We start from the raw sequence: 16,180 nt of genomic DNA on the forward strand, positions 1-16,180 counted from the left end.
AATGCACTTTGGCAAGTGTACTTTTGTGCATTCTTTTGTACTGTTACGTATGTGCGTATCTTTTCTAGCGAGTGTTTTTGCTTCATGGACACCTAATTATCGATTTGTACCTATAAGATATTAAATCCTCCAATTAAAAACAGAAATATAAATTAATCCAAAAAAAAATCCACGTAAACGTAAACGTAGAGTGTTAATTCTACACTCCACTGTATGTTTTGTATCTAGTGTTTTTGCTGTTGTTTGGTTATGCGTATTAAAGTCCTAGTGTTGTAGGTTGTGTTTTTAAGAACATTGTTGCGAATGCACTTTTGCGCATGCTTTTTTACATGTACGTTTGTGCATGTCCAGTTGAGCGAGTGTGTTTGTGCATGTTTGTGCATTTGTATTAATGTCCTAGGATTGTAGTTTGTGTTTTCATGATCCTTTTTGCGAATGCACTTTTGCGTGGGTACTTTTGTGCATGCTTTTGTACTTTTAATTATGTGCGTATCTTTTCTAGCGAGTCTTTTTGTGCACATTTCTTGATGCGCATTCATGTCCTCTAATTGTAGCACGTACTTTAATTATCGCATTTGGATTCCAATTTTGACCATGTTCGAGTCCGAATTTGGAAATTTGACGTTAGACAGGAATTGTAGCTAGCTAAAATAGATTTCCAACGCCGCCAGAACCAGTTGATTTGGAATCCGGATGAGATGGTTATGCTCGACTTCGTGGAAACTACCAAAGATGTTGAGGGATCCTCTCTTCTAATTTGATTTGATTTTCCTAATTGCAACTCTTTTCTTACTCTTTGATCATATTTCCTTTATGGATACCAAATTTTCGACTTGTACCTATAAGATACTAAATCCACCAATTAAAAAAGAAGTATAAATTAATCCAATAAAAAAATCCACGTAAACGTAAACGTAAACGTAGAGTGATATTTCTAATCTCTGTTGTGTCTTTTGTATCAAGTGTTTTTGCTGTTGTTTGGTTATGCGTATTAAATTCCAAGTCTTGTAGTTCGTGTTTTTAAGAACATTGTTGCGAATGCACTTTTGCGCATGTTTTTTTACATGTACCTTTATGAATTTCCATTTGAGCGAGTGTGTTTGTCCATGTTTGTTGATTTGTATTAATGTCCTAGGATTGTAGTTTATGTTTTCATGATCCTTTTTAGGAATGCACTTTGGCGTGAGTACTTTTGTGCATGCTTTTGTACTGTTACTTATGTGCGTATCTTTTATAGCGAGTGTTTTTGTGCACGTTTTTTTATGCGCATTCATGTCCTCGAACTGTAGCACGTATTATCATGATTGCTTTTGGAATCGAATTTTGACCATGTTCGGGTCAGAATTTGGAAATTTGATGTTAGACAGGAAGTGTAGCCAGCTGAAATAGATTTCTAATGCCGTCGGAACCAGTTGATTTGGAGTCCGGATGAGAAATTTATGCTCGACTTCGTGGACACTACCGAAGATGTTGAGGGATCCTCTCATCTAATTTGATTTTATTTTCCTAATTGCAACTTTTTTATTACTCTTTGATCATTTTTGCTTCATGGACACCTAATTATCGATTTGTACCTATAAGATACTAAATCCTCCAATTAAAACATAAATATAAATTAATCCAAACAAAAATCCACGTAAACGTAAACGTAGAGTGTTATTTCTACACTCCACTGTATGTTTTGTATCTAATGTTTTTGCTGTTGTTTGGTTATGCGTATTAAAGTCCTAGTGTTGTAGTTCGTGTTTTTAAGAACGTTGTTGCGAATGCACTTTTGCGCATGTTTTTATGCATGTACGTTTGTGCATGTCCAGTTCAGCGAGTGTGTTTGTGCATGTTTGTTGATTTGTATTAATGTCCTATCATTGTAGTTTGTGTTTTCATGATCCTTTTTGCGAATGCACTTTTGTGTGAGTACTTTTGTGCTTGCTTTTGTACTTTTACTTAGGAGTGGATTCGGTACGGTTGCCAAACATTTGGCTCAATACCGTGTACCTACCATACATTGCGGTATTGAAAAATTTCATACTGTTACCGTACCAAAAAGTTCGGTGTACCAATGTTCGGTATACCGTTATTTTCGGTATGGTACAATCGGTACGGGGTACTCTACCGTACTTGGTGATGCATCAAATATTAGAGAAAAATGGTTATCACACACACATATATATATATATATACATATATATATATATATATATATATATATATATATATATATATATATATATATATATATATATATATATATATATATATATATATATATATATATATATATATATATATATATATATATATATATATATATATCCCAATTGAAAATAGTTATAGTTACTCTTGTATGAGTTGTATCTTATTTTCTAAGAAGGTCCGGTGTATAATGGGAATAATTAACATAATTTACTTCATTGAAACAAGAACATATACCATAATAATTTAAATGTTTTTTAATGGAATAACTAGGTATTTATTAGTAACTTGATTGTTCTTAATAATTGTTACATACAATAAATACTTTACCAATGCTATACATACATGTAGGTAAAACAATAAAATATCCATACATCATATATAATAAAATTAGTTGGCTATAGGGAACATAAAAGACAATTTAGTAGAACATATATGTTCAATTACAAAATTCAACTTGGTAGAAAAAAAAAAAAAAAAAAAAAAACAATATACTACCACTAACTTAAGGGAAAAATAATTGTTGCCATTTATAAGCTTCTAAGTAAACAAAATAGAATTACAAAAAATAATATCGAAAAAATATATTAATCGGATTAAATGTAAATTGCGGTACGGTACGGTATTAGCGTGGTATTAGAAATACAATACCAATACCGTACCATATTGTAATGGTACGGTACTAATACCATACCGCAGACAATAATGGTAGTTCTTTCGGTAATCCTTGGTTGGTATACCATGGTATATGGTAATCGGTATTTTTTTTCCAGCCCTACTTTTACTTATGTGCGTATCTTTTATTGCGAGTGTTTTTGTGCACGTTTCTTGATGCGCATTCATGTTCTCGAACTGTAGCACGTATTTTCATTATAGCTTTTGGAATCGAATTTTGACAATGTTCGAGTCTGAATTTGGAAAATTGACGTTAGACATGAATTGTAGCCAGCTGAAATAGCTTTCTAATGCCGCCGGAACCAGTTGCTTTGGAGTCCGGATGATGAAGTTATGCTCGACTTCGTGGACACTACAGAAGATGTTGAGGGATCCTCTCTTCTAATTTGATTTTATTTTCCTAATTGCAACTCTTTTCTTACTCTTTGATCATTTTTTCTTCATGAACACCTAATTATCGATTTGTACCTATAAGATACTAACACTACAAGAAAAACTAGCTTCAGCGACAAAATTCTCAACGACCATAACTAAATGGTCACTGAATATTCACATTTAGTGACCAAAAGTAATTTGGTAGCAAAAGTTGGTAGGGCTAAATCCTTCTGCGACCGGCGAACATTTGGTGGCTATAAGTGGTCACTAATAGTTTGACATCTTATAGCAACTAAATTTAAAGTTTGTAGCGACAATTTTTATGGTCACTATAACTTAGTGTCAATAGTGACCAATTTAACATCAATTTTTTTTTACGGTTGCTACAAGTCTTAATTTAATTATTAACGACCATCTAATTAAGTTGCTACTAACCACTTTAATTTGGTTGTTATGAAACTACTTATGAAAATTTAATCGATTTGGTCAGTAATTTAATTTTTAAACAAATCAAGAAATGAAAAGAATGAAAAGAAAGATGGAGGGCGAAAATGCAAATAATGGAAAAACACAACGAATTCTCATTCTTTCGTTACACGCATTTCTTTCATCCCAAATCATTACTCTGTTCAATCTCTCGCTTACACTCTCTCTCTACCAATTCTCGCCTGATATTACTGAGTAGCAAGACAATGAGCCAAAGTATTACCAGAAGTTCAGAACGTTTAACAAAGGAAAAATCGCAAGAATCGAACGAGATAATAAGGAAGAAACAATAAAGGATTATGTGAATGGATTGTTCTTATAACTTATAAGTTGGTGCAAGATTATGCTGTGATTATGTTCATTAATTACTTGTACGTTGTTCTTTATCCGCTTGTACATTAATTTACATTAATTAATATATTATTTGATTTTTATGTGCTTTAAGGAATTGTGCCTTGTGCATTAGAATACTTGTACTCTCGTCTAAAATAATTTCAAAAAAAATTACCGGCCCTAAATTAAAATACACTCAACTCTCCCTCTCTCTCTCTCTCTCTCTCTCTCTCTCTCCGCCCGCCCTTAACTCTCTCTCTCTCTCTCTCTCTCTCTCTCTCTCTCTCTCTCTCTCTCTCTCTCTCAGTACAGAGCCATTTTCTTATTCACCGGCGAATTCGTCATTTTCTTCCGGCAAGACTCCGCATTTGTGTATTTTCCGGTGAGTGTGCGTTCTCCTCTCTGTCGCAATTGAAACGGCAAACACAAAATTGGGGAGATTAGGGTTTTTAATTTGTATGTGCCGCAAATTATCTATTTTATGCTTTGATTTTTGATTTTTGATTTTTGATTTTTTTTCTTTATTTTCTGCAAATTGAGTTGTTTTCTGACTGTTCACCATTGTTGCCCTTGTTCAAGCAAGAAAATAAAGGAAACAAAATTCATCTCCGTTAAAGCAGTCGACGCCGTCTACTCGGAGGGTTTGGATTGCGAATTTGGGAATCATTTCTTCTCAAAACTCGGAGAGAACCGCGAGTGTTATAAGTAAGTGTTACATTATTTCTAATTCGAGCACGTTGTATAGCCTTTTCCGAGGTCAGAATCATACGACCCTGAATCTGTCAAAACAGGACAGTTTTGAATATCCATCTTACGGGGCTGTTTTTGCTATGTTGAGCTAATAATTTGGGCAGTGTGTCTTCTGAGAACTTGTAGATTACATTGTCAGGTTCAATTTAGTGTATTATTTGAACAATTTGGATAACTCAATAAATTGTTATGATTTTTCAAATAAACAGTGCCAGCAGATGCATTTGTTTTAAAACCTGGCAGTTTCATGTAATCATCTTCCGGGGCAGTTATTGGTGTGTTAGGTTGATAATTTGGGCTCAGGGTCTTCAGTGAACCTGTAGATACATACGTTAGCTTTAATTCGATATATCTTTTAGGTTATTCGGATAAGTATGGTGATCGTAACGATTGTTCGAATAAGCTGTGGCAGCAATATATTCTTAATAAATGTTTCAAGAAATTCTTAATAAATGTTTCAAAAAATTGACTATGTGATATAGTGGAATAATACGGTTATATTAGCATTTAGAATCTTATGAAGTGATAAATATTTTTATAGTTATCGAGCATACTAAAGCTCTCATTCAAGACTTGAGCATGACTCGAGAGTAAGGTATCTTCTTCCACGAACTATTCAAATAAGTTCTCATCTTGATTCAACACTTATTCCAATAATTTGTTTCGTATTGTTTTTTAAGCTTCCTCAATTATTATGTGAAGTAGAACAAATGAATTACAATTTTCATCCTAACTAATAATTCTCAGACGATGTATCACATTAAACACATGAATTGGATGAGGTAAGTAGCTATTTCTGCAAGAGCCCAGATACATTATTGCATTATGAGTGCTACTAAGTGACAAATGATTGAAATTGATTCTATCATATGATTTCTTATCTTCTAATTGAATAATTCTTTTTTTCCCTTTCAGTTTTGCTGATAGAATTTATCGGAATATGCTCCTTGTTCCGATGGATTTGGCCTATACGTTTTCTGAATTATACCCCCCCCCCCCCCACCTTATTCCCGCGGAGCTTAAATTTTGTTACATGCAGGAAATTGATTGGAGCTATTGCTTTAAAAAATGGCTTTTCTTTTAACTATCCTTATAATCCTGTTTTGGCCTTTGTGTTTTTTCTTGAATCTATGGGTTTCATTGCCTCAATAGATGTGGTGCTATCGTTATGAAAGACTGACTGTAATCTGGACTGCAGGGATATTAAGATTTCTAAAAGCTGGTTGAGAGCCTCGGATTTCCCATTTCCTATTCTAGGTCAACATCTACAATGTTCTCTCTAGGCCAATATTGATTGTTCTGTGATTTTTTTCTCTTACTGCTGAACATAGTTTTGTTGAGGATTGCGATACATGGTTTTTGCTTTTCTTTTACAACATTATAATACTCGTCCCTCTTCCTTTTGGTTAAAAAGATTTGTTAGTACCTCTTCTGTTGTTGGTGTTAATCAATTTATTTTGATTTTTATTTTAGGTGAACGGCCTAGTGGGTCTGTTAAGGAGTTTACATGTGGGATGGATGGTCAGTTAGATGATGTTATTGTTAAGGTAAGTTCCGCGAGTGTTTTTTTCTTCTCGTTATTCAGTTTACTTAATTTTTTGTATTTTTGAGTTCTACGATTGACTTGGGCCATTGTCTTACATCACTGATATCTTTGTAGGATGTCCGTGTTCGAAAGGTCGATCAATATGCGAATGATTTTATGTGGTTAGGTTCATCATGGACATGCCGAAAAAGACGTAGGCACTATGGAGCATTCTGTCGAAATGGGGCTGTAATTTCTGTGACTGTTTGATGAAGTGAAAGAACGTTATTGTGGAGTCATATTTGTTGTCGCTTAACAATTTATGAAGTGGAATTTATTATGAAATAATTATAGCAATCTTTCTTATTATTTGGAATGATTGATTTATTATTGTATTGAGTATGATAGACTAAAATTATAATACTTACATTTGATTGATAATATGTAAATTTGCAATCTTTAGTTTTATTTTAATTTTTTTTATGGGTCTGAATTGCTCAGTAAATTAATGCAATTGTTGAGAAACCATGTAAAAACTATTGCAACCAATAATATGGTAACTATATGTATATATTTTAGCAACCAAGAGATATATTATTTATCAACCAATAGATACCGTCACTATATGTATACTATGTAGCAACCAAAAAAATTGGTGGTAAAATATATATCCTATAGCAACAATAAAATATGGTCACTATACGTATCTATCATTTAGTGACCAAAATTATATGGCCACTATATATGTTGCTATAGCAACCATATTAATAATATTGCCACCATAAAATTTACATTAGCGAGTCAAAAATTGGTCGTTAATAATTATATTTTTAGTGACCATTATTAGTTCGCCGCTAAATATCATCTTTTAGCGTCCAATTAATTTTCTTGTCACTGGGTACTTTTAGTAGCTACCCTGTTGTGACCACCGGTGACCAAGCTTAATTTGGTCGCTATAAGTTTTAGCTACCATTTTCTAACTTTTAGCGACCATACAAAATTGTCACTAAAACCAATATTTCTTGTAGTGTAAATACACCAATTAAAACAGAAATATAAATTAATCCAAAAACAAATCCACGTAAACGTAAGCGTAGAGTGTTAATTCTACACTCCACTGTTTGTTTTGTATCTAGTATTTTTGTTGTTGTTCGGTTATGTGTATTAAAGTCCTAGTGTTGTATTTCGTGTTTTTAAGAACGTTGTTGCGAATGCACTTTTGTGCATGTTTTTTTACATATACGTTTGTGCATGTCCATTTGAGCGAGTGTGTTTGTGCATGTTTGTTGATTTGTATTAATGTCCTAGGATTGTAGTTTGTGTTTTCATGATCCTTTTTGCGAATGCACTTTAGCGTGAGTACTTTTGTGCATGCTTTTGTACTATTACTTATGTGCGTATCTATTCTAGCGAGTGTTTTTGTGCACGTTTCTTGATGCTCATTGATGTCCTCGAACTGTAGCACGTATTTTCATGATCGCTTTTCGAATCCAATTTTGACCATGTTCGAGTCCGAATTTGTAAATTTGACATTAGACAGGAATTGTAGCCATCTGAAATAGCTTTCTAATGCCGCCAGAACCAGTTGATTTGGTGTCCGGAAGAGAAAGTTATGCTCGACATCGTGGACACTACCAAAGATGTTGAGGGATCCTCTCTTCTAATTTGATTTGATTTTCCTAATTTCAACTATTTTCTTACTCTTTGATCATTTTTGCTTCATGGACACCAAATTATCGATTTGTACGTATAAGAGACTAAATCCACCAATATAAACTGAAATATAAATTAATCCAAAAAAAAAATCCACGTAAACGTAAATGTAGAGTTTTATTTCTAAACACCGCTAAATCTCTTGTATCTAGTGTTTTCGCTGTTGTTTGGTTATACGTATTAAAGTCCTAGTGTTGTAGTTCGTGTTTTCAAGACCGTTGTTGCGAATGCACTTTTGCGCATGTTTTTTTGCATGTACGTTTGTGCATGTCCAGTTGAGCGAGTGTGTTTATCCATGCTTGTGGATTTGTATTAATGTCCTAGGATTGTAGTTTGTGTTTTCATGATCCTTTTTGCGAATGAACTTTGGCCTGAGTACTTTTTTGCATACTTTTGTACTGTTACATATGTGCGTATCTTTTCTAGCGAGTGTTTTTGTGCACGTTTTTTTATGCGCATTCATGTCCTCCAACTGTGGCAAGTATTTTCATGATCACTTTTGGAATCAAATTTTGACCATGTTCGAGTCCGAAGTAGGAAATTTGACGTTAGACATGAATTGTAGCTAGCTGAAATAGCTTTCTAATGCCGTCGGAACCAGTTGATTTGGAGTCCGGATGAGAAAGTTACGCTCGACTTCGTGGACACTACCGAAGATGTTGAGGGATCCTCTCTTCTAATTTGATTTTAAATTCCTAATTTCAACTCTTTTCTTACTCTTTGATCATTTTTGCTGCATGGACACCTAATTATCGATTTGTACCTATAAGATACTCTATCCTCAAATTAACACAAAAATATAAATTAATCCAAAAAAAAATCCACGTAAACGTAAACGTAGAGTGTTATTTCTACACTCCACTGTATGTTTTGTATTTAGTGTTTTTGCTGTTGTTTGGTCATGGGTATTAAAGTCCTAGTGTTGTAGTTCGTGTTTTTAAGAACGTTGTTGCGAATGCACTTTTGCGCATATTTTTTTACATGTACGTTTGTGCATGTCTAGTTGAGCGAGTGTGTTTGCGCATGTTTGTTGATTTGTATTAATGTCCTAGGATTGTAGTTTGTGTTTTCATGATCCTTTTTTCGAATGCACTTTTGCGTGAGTACTTTTGTGCATGCTTTTGTATTCTTACTTATGTGCATATCTTTTATTGCGAGTCTTTATGTGCACGTTTCTTGATGCGCATTCATGTCCCTGAACTGTAGCACGTATTTTCATGATCGCTTTTGGATTCCAATTTTGACCATGTTCGAGTCCGTATTTGGAAATTTGAAGTTAGACATAAATTATAACTAGCTCGAATAGCTTTCTAATACCGCCGGAACCAGTTGAATTGGAGTCCAGATGAGAAAGTTATGCTCGACTTCGTGGACACTACCGAAGATGTTGAGGGATCCTCTCTTCTAATTTGATTTGATTTTCCTAATTTCAACTCTTTTCTTACTCTTTGATCATTTTTTCTTCATGGACATCTAATTATTGATTTGTACTTACATGATACTAAATCCTCTAATTAAAAGAGTAATATAAATTAATCCAAAAAAAAATCCACGTAAACGTAAACGTAAAGAGTTATTTCTAAACTCCACTGTATCTTTTGTATCTAGTGTTTTTGCTGTTGTTTGGTTATGCGTATTAAAGTCCTAGTATTGTAGTTCGTGTTTTTAAGAACGTTGTTGCGAATGCACTTTCGGGCATGTTTTTTTACATGAACGTTTGTGCATGTCCATTTGAGCGAGTGTGTTTGTCCATGTTTGTTGATTTGTATTAATGTCCTAGGATTGTAGTTGGTTTTTTCATGATCCTTCTTGCGAATGCACTTTTGCGTCGGTACTTTTGTGCATGCTTTTGTATTGTTACTTATGTGCGTATCTTTTCTAGCAAGTGTTTTTGTGCACGTGTCTTGATGCGCATTCATGTCCTATAACTGTAGCACGTACTTTCATTACCGCATTTGGATTCCAATTTTGACCATGTTCGAGTCCGAATTTGGAAATTTGATGTTAGACAGGATATGAACCCTGCTGAAATAGCTTTCTTATGCCCCCAGAACCAGTTGATTTGGAATCCGGATGAGAAAGTTATACTCGACTTCGTGGACACTACCAAAGATGTTGAGGGATCCTCTCTTCTAATTCGATTTGATTTTCTTAATTGCAACTCTTTTCTTACTCTTTGATCATTTTTCCTTCATGGACACCAAATTATCGACTTGTACCTATAAGATACTAAATCCACCAAAAAAAACAGAAATATAAATTAATCAAAAAAATATCCACGTGAACGTAAACGTAGATTGTTATTTCTAAACTCCGTTGTATCTTTTGTACCTAGTGTTTTTGCTGTTGTATGGTTATGTGTATTAATGTCGTAGTGTTGTAGTTCGTGTTTTTAAGAACGTTGTTGCGAATGCATATTTGCGCATGTTTTTTTACATGTACGTTTGTGCATGTCCATTTGAGCGAGTGTGTTTGTGCATGTTTGTTGATTTGTATTAATGTCCTAGGATTGTAGTTTGTGTTTTCATGATCCTTTTTGCGAATGCACTTTGGCGTGCATACTTTTGTGCATGCTTTTGTACTGTTAATTATGTGCGTATCTTTTCTAGCGAAGGTTTTTGTGCACGTTTTTTTATTCATATTCATGTCCTGGAACTGTGGCACGAATTATCATGATCGCTTTTGGAATCGATTTTAACCATGTTCGCGTCCGAATTTGGAAATTTAACGTTACACAGGAAGTGTAGCCAGCTGAAATAGCTTTCTAATGCCGTCGGAACCATGTGATTTGGAGTCCGGATAAGAAAGGTTTGCTCGACTTCGTGGACACTAACGAAGATGTTGAGGGATCCTCTCATCTAATTTGATTTTATTTTCCTAATTTCAACTCTTTTCTTACTCTTTGATCATTTTAGCGTCATGGATACCTAATTATCGATTTGCACCTATAAGATACTAAATTCTCCAATTAAAACAGAAATATAAATTAATCCAAAAAAAATTCCACGTAAACATAAACGTAGAGTGTTATTTCTACACTCCACTTTATGTTTTATATCTAGTGTTTTTGCAGTTCTTTGGTTATGCGTATTAAAGTCCTAGTGTTGTAGTTCATGTTTTTAAGAACGATGTTGCGAATGCACTTTTGCGCAAGTTTTTTTACATGTACGTTTGTGCATGTCCAGTTTAGCGAGTGTGTTTGTGCATGTTTGTGTATTTGTATTAATGTTCTAGGATTGACGTTTGTATTTTCATGATCCTTTTTGCGAATGCACTTTTGCGTGGGTACTTTCGTGCATGCTTTTGTACTGTTACTTATGTGCGTATCTTTTCTAAGTAGTGTTTTTGTGCACGTTTCTTGATGCGCATTCATGTCCTCGAACTGTAGCACGTTATTTTCCAAATTGCAACTCTTTTCTTACTCTTTGGTCATTTTCGGTTCAGGGACACCTAATTATCGATTTGTACCTATAAGATACTAAATCCACCTATTAAAACAGAAATATAAATTAATCCAAAAAAAAAATCCACGTAATCGTAAACGTAGAGTGTTATTTCTAAACTCCAGTGTATGTTTTGGAGCTAGTGTTTTTGCTGTTTGTTTGGTTATGCGTATTAAAGTTCTAGTGTTGTAGTTCATGTTTTTAAGAAAGTTGTTGCGAATGCACTTTTGTGCATGCTTTTTTACATGTATGTTTGTGCATGTCCCTTTGAGCGTGTGTGTTTGTGCATGTTAGTTGATTTGTATTAATGTCCTAGGATTGTAGTTTGTGTATTCATAATCCTTTTTGCGAATGCACTTTTGCGTGAGTTCTTTTGTGCATGCTGTTGTACTTTTACTTATGTGCGTATCTTTTCTAGCGAGTGTTTTTGTGCTCGTTTCATGATGCGCATTCATGTCCTCGAACTGTAGCACGTATTTTCATGATCGCTTTTGGAATCCAATTTTGACCATGTTCGAGTCTGAATTTGGAAATTTGACCTTAGACGGGAATTGTAGCCAGCTGAAATAGCTTTCTAATGACGCCGGAACCAGTCGATTTAGTGTTCGGATAAGAAAGTTATGCTCGACTTCGTATACCTTTAAGATACTAAATCCACCAATTAAAACAGAAATATAAATTAATCCCAAAAAAAATCCACGTAAACTTAATCGTAGAGTGTTAATTCTACACTCCACTGTATATTTTGTATCTAGTGTTTTTGTTGTTGTTTAGTTATGTGTATTATAGTCCTAGTGTTGTAGTCCGTGTTTTTAAGAACGTTGTTGGGAATGCACTTTTGCGCATGTTTTTTTACATGTACGTTTGTGCATGAACATTTGAGCGAGTGTGATTGTGCATGTTTGTTGATTTCTATTAATGTCCTAGGATTTAGTTTGTGTTTTCATGATCCTGTTGCGAATGCACTTTTGCGTGAGTAGTTGTGTGCATGCTTTTATACTGTTACTTATGTGTGTATCTTTTCTAGCGTGTGTTTTTGTGCATGTTTCTTTATGCGCATTCATGTTCTCGAAGTGTAGCACGTATTTTCATGATCGCTTTTAGAATCGAAGTTTTACCATGTTCGAGTCCAAATTTGGAAAGTTGACGTTACACAGGAATTGTAGCTTGCTAAAATAGCTATCTAATGACGCCGGGACCAGTTGATTTGGTGTCTGGATGAGGAAGTTATGCTCGACTTCGTGGACACTACCGAAGATGTTGAAGGATCCTCTCTTCTAATTTGATTTTATTTTCCTAATTTCCACTCATTTCTTACTCTTTGATCACTATTGCTTCATGGACACCTAATTATCGATTTGTACCTATAAGATACTAAATCCTAAAAAAAAAACACGTAAACGTAAACGTAGAGTGTTATTTCTACACTCCACTATATGTTTTGTATCTAGTGTTTTTGTTGTTGTTCGGTTATGTGTATTCAAGTCCTAGTGTTGTAGTCCGTGTTTTTAAGAACGTTGCTGCGAATGCACTTTTGCGCATGTTTTCTTACTTGTACGTTTGTGCATGTCCATTTGAGCGAGTTTGTTTGTGCATGTTTGTGGACTTGTATTAGTGTCCTAGGATTGTAGTTTGTATTTTCATGATCCTTTTTGCGAATGCACTTTTGCGTGGGTACTTTTGTGCAAGCTTTTGTACTGTTTCTTATGTGCGTATCTTTTCTAACGAGTGTTTTTGTGCACTTTTCTTGATGCGCATTCATGTCCTCGAACTGTAGCACATATTTTCATTATCGCTTTTGGAATCGAATTTTGATCATGTTCGAGTCTGAAATGGGAAATTTTACGTTAGACAGGAATTGTAGCCAGCTGAAATAGCTTTCTAATGCCGCAGGAACCAGTTGATTTGGTGTCAGGATGAGGAAGTTATGCTCGACTTCGTAGACATTACAGAAGATGTTGAGGGATCCTCTCTTCTAATTTGATTTTATTTTCCTAATTGCAACTCTTTTCTTACTCTTTGATCATTTTTGCTTCATGGACACCTAATTATCGATTTGTACCTATAAGATACTAAATCCACCAATTAAAAGAGAAATATAAATTAATCCCAAAAAAAATCCACGTAAACGTAATCGTAGAGTGTTAATTCTACACTCCACTGTATATTTTGTATCTAGTGTTTGTGTTGTTGTTCGGTTATGAGTATTAAAGTCCTAGTGTTGTAGTCCGTGTTTTTAAGAACGTTGTTGCGAATGCACTTTTACGCATGTTTTTTTACATGTACGTTTGTGCATGTCCAGTTTAGCGAGTGTGTTTGTGCATGTTTGTGTATTTGTATTAATGTCCTAGGATTGTAGTTTGTATTTTCATGATCCTTTTTGCGAATGCACTTTTGCGTGGGTACTTTTGTGCTTGCTTTTGTACTGTTACTTATGTGCGTATCTTTTCTAACTAGTGTTTTTGTGCACGTTTCTTGATGAGCATTCATGTCTTCGAACTGTAGCACGTATTTTCATGATCGCTTTTGGAATCGAATTTTGACCATGTTCGAGTCTGAATTTGGAAATTTGACGTTAGACAAGAATTGTAGCCAGCTGAAATAGCTTTCTAATGCCGCCGGAACCAGTATATTCGGAGTCCAGATGAGAAAGTTATGCTCGACATCGTGGACACTACCGAAGATGTTGAGGGATCCTCTCTTCTAATTTGATTTGATTTTCCTAATTTCAACTCATTTCTTACTCTTTGATCACTATTGCTTCATGGACACCTAATTATCGATTTGTACCTATAAGATACTAAATCCTAAAATTAAAACAAAATTATAAATTAATCCAAAAAAAAAAAATCCACGTAAACGTAAACGTAAAGTGTTATTTCTACACTCCACTATATGTTTTGTATCTAGTGTTTTTGTTGTTGTTCGGTTATGTGTATTAAAGTCATAATGTTGAAGTCCGTGTTTTTACGAACGTTGCTGCGAATGCACTTTTGCGCATGTTTTTTTACATGTACGTTTGTGCATGTCCATTTGAGCGAGTGTGTTTGTGCATGTTTGTTGATTTGTATTAGTGTCCTAGCATTGTAGTTTGTATTTTCATGATCCTTTTTGCGAATGCACTTTTGCGTGGGTACTTTTGTGCATGCTTTTGTACTGTTACTTATGTGCGTATCTTTTCTAGCCAGTGTTTTTGTGCACGTTTCTTGATGCGCATTCATGTCCTCGAACTGTAGCACGTATTTTCATTATCGCTTTTGGAATCGAATTTTGACAATGTTCGAGGCCGAATTTTGGAAATTTGACGTTAGTTAGGAATTGTAGCCAGCTCAAATAGCTCTCTAATGCCGCCGGAACCAGTTTATTTGGTGTCCGGATAAAGAAGTTATGCTCGACTTCCTGGACACTACAGAAGATGTTGAGGGATCCTCTCTTCTAATTTGATTTTATTTTCCTAATTGAAACTCTTTTCTTTCTCTTTGATCATTTTTGCTTCATGGACACCTAATTATAGATTTGTACCTTTAAGATACTAAATCCACCAATTAAAACCGAAATATAAATTAATCCCAAAAAAAATCCACGTAAACTTAATCGTAGAGTGTTAATTCTACACTCCACTGTATATTTTGTATCTAGTGTTTTTGTTGTTGTTCAGTTATGTGTATTATAGTCCTAGTGTTGTAGTCCGTGTTTTTAAGAACGTTGTTGCGAATGCACTTTTGCGCATGTTTTTTTACATGTACGTTTGTGCATGTGCAGTTGAGTGAGTGTGTTTGTGCATGTTTGTTGATTTGTACTAATGTCCTAGGATTGTAGTTTATGTTTTCATGATCCTTTTTGCGAATGCACTTTTGCGTGAGTACTTTTGTGCATGCTTTTGTACTGTTATTTATGTGCGTATCTTTTCTAGCGAGTGTTTTTGTGCACGTTTCTTAATGCCCATCCATGTCCTCGAACTGTAGCACGTATTTTCATTATCACTTTTGGAATCCAATTTTGACCGTGTTCGAGTCCGAATTTTGAAATTTGACGTTAGACAGGAATTGTAGCCTGCTGAAATAGCTTTCTAATGATGCCGAAACTAGTTGATTTGGAATCCTGATGCGAAAGTTATCCTCGACTTCATGGACACTACCAAAGATGTTGAAGGATCTTCTCTTCTAATATGATTTGATTTTCCTAATTGCAACTCTTTCTTACTCTTTGATCATTTTTCCTTCATGGACACAAAATTATCGACTTGTACCTATAAGATACTAAATCCACGAATTAAAGCAGAAATATAAATTAATCCAAAAAAAAATCCACGTAAACGTAAACGTAGAGTATTATTTCTAAACTCCGTTCTATATTTTGTATCTAGTGTTTTTGCTGTTGTTTGGTTATGCATATTTAAGTCCTAGTGTTGTAGTTCTTGTTTTTAAGAACGTTGTTGTGAATGCACTTGTGCGCATGTTTTTTTACGTGTACGTTTGTGCATGTCCATTTGAGCGAGTGTGTTTGTGCATGTTTGTTGATTTGTACTAATGTCCTAGGATTGTAGTTTGTGTTTTCATGATCCTTTTTGCGAATGCACTTTGGCATGAGTACTTTTGTGCATGCTTTTGTACTGTTACTTATGTGCGTATCTTTTCTAGCGAGTGTTTTTGTGCACGTTTCTTGATGCGCATTCATGTCCTCGAAC

The 16,180-nt window shown here is 34.5% G+C and overlaps 1 pseudogene; it reads left to right on the plus strand.

The window, feature by feature from the left end:
- Positions 1-5,562: 5,562 nt before the first annotated feature.
- The window catches only part of LOC105950359 (uncharacterized), a 50,343-nt pseudogene continuing 39,725 nt past the window's right edge, over positions 5,563-16,180 (plus strand).

The sequence above is a fragment of the Erythranthe guttata genome, chromosome 7 (assembly GCF_056151865.1).
Source record: "Erythranthe guttata isolate IM_541 chromosome 7, IM_541, whole genome shotgun sequence".
NCBI lineage: Eukaryota > Viridiplantae > Streptophyta > Magnoliopsida > Lamiales > Phrymaceae > Erythranthe > Erythranthe guttata.